The sequence below is a fragment of the Sorex araneus genome, chromosome 3, assembly GCF_027595985.1.
Source record: "Sorex araneus isolate mSorAra2 chromosome 3, mSorAra2.pri, whole genome shotgun sequence".
In the NCBI taxonomy this organism is placed as follows: Eukaryota; Metazoa; Chordata; class Mammalia; order Eulipotyphla; family Soricidae; genus Sorex; species Sorex araneus.
The window spans coordinates 70,992,261-70,997,411 of NC_073304.1; the positions used below are offsets into that span (position 1 = coordinate 70,992,261).

Here is a 5,151-nt window from a genome sequence, read left to right on the forward strand (position 1 = left end):
GGTGGTGACACAAGGTGGGTTGAACATTAACAAATCAACAAAGAGGAGTAAGACCACTCCTCCAGGAGATTAACAAAATCTCATCTAAGAATATTACTACAGATTACTAGGAGATCTGCTTAAGGGCGGGATCCCATCCAGTGGGTGTTGCTTTCTTCTTTCCTCAGCTAGCATCACTGTATCACTGTCATCCTGTTGCTCATCAATTTGCTCCAGCAGGCACCAGTAACGTCTCCATTGTGAGACTTGTAGTTACTGTTTTTGGCATATCAAATATGCCATGGGTAGCTTGCCAGGCTCTGCTGTGCAGGCGGGATACTCTCAATAGCTTGCTGGGCTCTCTGAGAGGGATGGAGGAATTGAACCTGGGTCGGCTGCATGCAAGGCAAATGCTCTACCCACTGTGCGAACACTCCTCAGCCAGTAATCCACTTAAATAGTTGTAGTAAATTTACTTCTAAGATTTCTAGCAATATAATTGTGTATGAGCACAGTAAGAGATATATTAGACTTAAAGTTTGGTTCTTCCTGAGGACATTCACTGTATATTCCAGACCACAGTCCTCAGGACAGGTTAGTCTTCCTAAATCCAGCTGAGTCCTAGTCTTGTCGTTACTTTTGGATCATGACAGCATTTGTCTATGACCATGCTCTCAATTTAGTATTGTAGCGCTGTAGCACTGTCATCCTGTTCGTTAATCATCAATTTACTCGCGCAGGAGCCAGTAGCGTCTCCATTTGTCCCAGTCCTGAGATTTTAGCATTGCAAACTTTATGCCCTCTCTCTGTGGATTCAGCAGGCCGGCTGGATGTCCTTGGGCATAATTGTGAAACGCTTGGCGTGGATGGCGCAGAGGTTGGTGTTTTCCAAGAGACCCACCAGGTAGGCCTCACACACCTCCTGCAGTGCCATGATGGCCGAGCTCTGAGAGCGAGCGCAGGTCGGTCCTGCAGTCCTGCAGGATCTTGCGCACCAGGAACTAGACCGGCAGCTTGCGGATAAGCAGCTCGGTGGACTTCTGGGAGCAGTGGATCTCGTGCAGTGCCATGGTGTTGGGCCGGTAGTGGTGCAGCTTCTTCACGCTGCCCGTGGCTGGCGCGCTCTCATGAGTCGCCTTGGTGGCCAGATGCTTGCAGGGCACCTTCCTGCCAGTGCCTTCCCGCCAGTGGGCTTGTACTACGTAGATGGCGCCGTCTACGTACAAGCCCTTTCGTTCTTTCCAACTCAGCTGGGGACTCCTTCAGAATTAGGGAAATGAGACCCACTTTTGCTACTGTTGTTGGCATATTTAGCTTGCCAGGCTCTGCCATGCAGGTGGGATACCCTCGGTAGCTTGCTGGGCATTGGGGTGGGTGTGTGTGTGGGGGATGGAGGCTTCATGAAACCTCCATGCTCTCAATTTACAGTTGAGTATTGTGGCACTTTGGCCTACCCCATTTGGATGCCAGGGTAGCTCACAGCTTGCCCTGAGTCCATTTTGTCCTCGTCGGGACTCTGCTTTTGGGGTGCTAGGAACTAAGGGCAACTTAGTCAAGAAAGCAGATGCACAGAAGTAAATATTATTGGAGTCAATCAACTCCCAAGTTACAAGGCATAATATTAACTGTCTTCCTGTGTCTATAGAGAAAGGACATTGCTTTAAGGTAAACTAAGTTTCCTGCAGCAAGACTGAAAGGACAAACCCAGTGTTATCCTCCTGCTGCCAATTATTTTTTTTAAACAAAAACATGTTTAAAAATTTTAAATATGGTAAAGATGCATAACATGAAATTATCATCTCAAACATGTTCAAATCTACAGTACAGTGTATTTTCATTCACAGTGTTGTGCCAATTGAATTTTGAATATAGATTTTGAAATAGTCAATATACAGCCTAGGAGTGTCACATACAAGATAGTCCTAGCAGAAAACTATTATACACTACTCTGTTCTGACATATTTCCTTTCTCTCTCCACTCACCAAACATCTGAAGGTACCACATACTCCTTCAGATGATTTTCTCTGACTATTTTCACTCATTCTTTGTTCTTTTTCCAAAACGGGTTCATTACCTCTCCACCCTCTTCCCTACTTCTTTTAATCTCCCTTCTCCCCAGTCATCAGTCCATTAAACTCAATTTTACTTGCCGTCATTCATCAAAATTAGCAATATTTTCATGTAAGCAGGTGTGTTAGTCATCCCTAAAGGACTTCAAAGTAAACATGTTGGTTGTAAGCTCTTAAATATCAGGGAAAAATGTATTTTCCATCTTACTGTCTTTATACATGTGTTAATTCTTATAGGCTGATAAAAGTAGCTGTGAACAGTTAAGCTGAAACCAGAAATGAACTGAACCACAAAATTTGGGATCTGGAAATCATCAAATATTTTATTTATACAATTTAAATTATGTAGTGGCAGTAATTTTTCTCCTCTCACCTCTCCCTCCCTCTCCCTCTCTATGTTTCTGGAAAAAGGGTGATTATGTTACTAGTGCAACAGTGTGGGAAATTTACTACAAGAAACAGGGTATCTCCTGTGTCTATAGAATAACAAAGGGGTCTTGAATCTCCAGCCAGGTAGCCTTGTCAGTGGTTACCAACACGCTATTAAAGAGAGACCTTTGGAAAATCAGTTCTAGAGAACTACTGGAGCAAGATCAGTGGAGAGGATCCTGACCCTATATCATTTTTCTCCTAAGTCCTATATACTTATTAATTTGCACACTCCCTTAACCAAATATTTAGATGCTAATGTATGCTAATACAATGTATGAGCAAGCAATGTAGTCCTTGTATGCAGGAGCAACTTTAGAATCTTCCAATAATCTTATCCACCCTCACTCCTAAAGGATATTTTTCTTCTTAAATCACTCATTAAAATACCTTTATCCCCCAAGTCAGTGTTGTCACTCTTCCTTGGAGTTACCATATCCATATTTTGGGTGTGTGCTGCCTTTTTTTAAAAAAAAAAAACCTCTATTATTATCTAAAACATCTTATCCTTAAATTCTTTCTCTACAAAGACAAAAAAACTGAGATCCTTCCACCAAGTATCCCTTTTGTAAGTAACAGTCAAAAAAAAAAAAAAGAGCAAAAGCTGGTGATTCTAGGGCGATTAAACATGACATTAGTGCAACCATTTCCTAATTTTGCATTTAAGAGATAAGTCACTGAGTAGCATTGCTTTGTTTCCCAGTAAGCAAACACAGCACAAGCTGACTCTTTCACACAGTTTTCAATATAGGCAATCCCAGCTGGAATTTATGAGGAAAACTATTTGTGCTTAAAACCTAGACAACTCCTCTTAAAACTTCAGAATATGTAGATGAATCTATTGTTGTTGTTGTTTTTCTTGAGATTAAAAACCCTCCTTGAATAAGCTGAGGAGACAATGCAATGAACTGGCACGTGTGTGTTCAAGCACAGCTCTAGGTTAGATCCCAAGCTCGCTGGCTGTGTGCTCCTGAGCACTGCTGGGAGCAAATCCCAAGAACTCAGCCACGGTTATTTCAAGAGCATCATTGTGTCAAAAACAAAATAACCTCCTTAATGGTTAATTTAAAAATTTTAATGATCTTTTATTCAAGTATATTTTGTAATTTTATACATCTAATGAAAACTTAGGAAGACAATTTAGCTTCTTCCAAAACATCTATTTCCCCAACTTGGTATTTAGATTACTTTTTTTTTTTTTTTGGATTTTTGGGTCACACCCGGCTATGCTTAGGGCTGACTCAGGCTGGCTCTGCACTCAGGAATCATTCCTGGTGGTGTTTGGGGGACCATATGGGATGCTGGGAATCAAACCCGGGTTGGCCGCATGCAACACAAACGCCCTACCCGCTGTGCTATTGCTCCAGCCCCTAGATTACTTTTTATTCTTTATACTTAACTATCCTGGGAATTTTCAAATTTCATATGTTGACAGGCATATCCTATATGCTTTACATATTTTTAATTGTGTTATTTTATAGGTTATTAAATGTATGTGGTTTGTAATAGAGATAGTGTAGTATAACAATACCCAGATTTAGCTTTTGGTTTATCATTCATTCACTCTAATTGAGCTCTCTAAAAGTATGATATTTTAATAGGTATAAAATCTAAATATGTGTCTGATAGCACTGTGAATAATACTGAAGAAGCACTGGGTGGAACTCAACGGTCATGAGACTGGTAGCAACTTTCATGAGTTGGAATCCCACTTCAGCTCACTGGCTATGTGATTGAGGGTAGCACGTAGCACTGTCGTCCCGTTGTTTATTGATTTGCTTGAGCGGGCACCAGTAACATCTCCATCGTGAGACTTGTTGTTATTATTTTTGGCATATGAAATACGCCACGAGGAGCTTGGCAAGCTCTGCAGTTGATCAAGTGTAAGTTGCTTAATTGCTTGCTGCCCCAATTTTCTCATATACCTCAATTGTGTAAGAAAAATATTAACAATACTTTTTCCCTAGAATTATTTTGATACTTTATTGATTTAACCTTAATCAATTTTTAGCCATATCTGGCAGTGCTCAGGGATTTCTCCTGGTTCTGTGCCCCAGTATCACTTCTGGTGATACTTAGGAGATCTTATGGTACCAGGGATAGAATCTGGGTCTGCTACATGCAAGGCAAATAGCTCACCTACTGTACTGCATCTCTGGCCTCATTATCAAATGTTTTAAAGACTAAGTACACTGGGGGTTGGAGTGATAGTACAGCTGATAGGGCATTTGCCTTGCACGCAGCCGACCTGGGTTCGATCCCTGGCATCCCATATGGTCCCCTCAGCACTGCCAGGAGTAATTCCTGAGTGCACAGTCAGGAGTAACCCCTGAACATCGCTGGGTGTGACCCAAAAACGCAAAAGAAAAACAAAGACTAAGTACATAGCAAATTTGTTTATTGCCACCTAATTGATACTGACACCTCACAGTGCCATTCCTAACTATATATCAACAACCATATACAGCTTAGTATGTCTCTAGCTTCCTGTTTTTATTTGTTCTTTAATGTTTTATTTTGAACACATTGATAATATTAATGATTTTAACACATTTGCATGTTTTATAAGACACTGGATTTGATTCTCAGCAGTGCAAGGGGCAGGAGTGGGCACTGCATATATATTTGTATGACATTTGATATGACAAGTTAATTTAAACTGAATTTGTATGC

At 41.0% G+C, this 5,151-nt stretch overlaps 1 pseudogene; it reads right to left on the reverse strand.

The window, feature by feature from the left end:
* Positions 1 to 793: 793 nt before the first annotated feature.
* LOC101558720 (histone H3.1-like) lies at positions 794 to 4,643 on the reverse strand (annotated as a pseudogene).
* Positions 4,644 to 5,151: the final 508 nt, after the last annotated feature.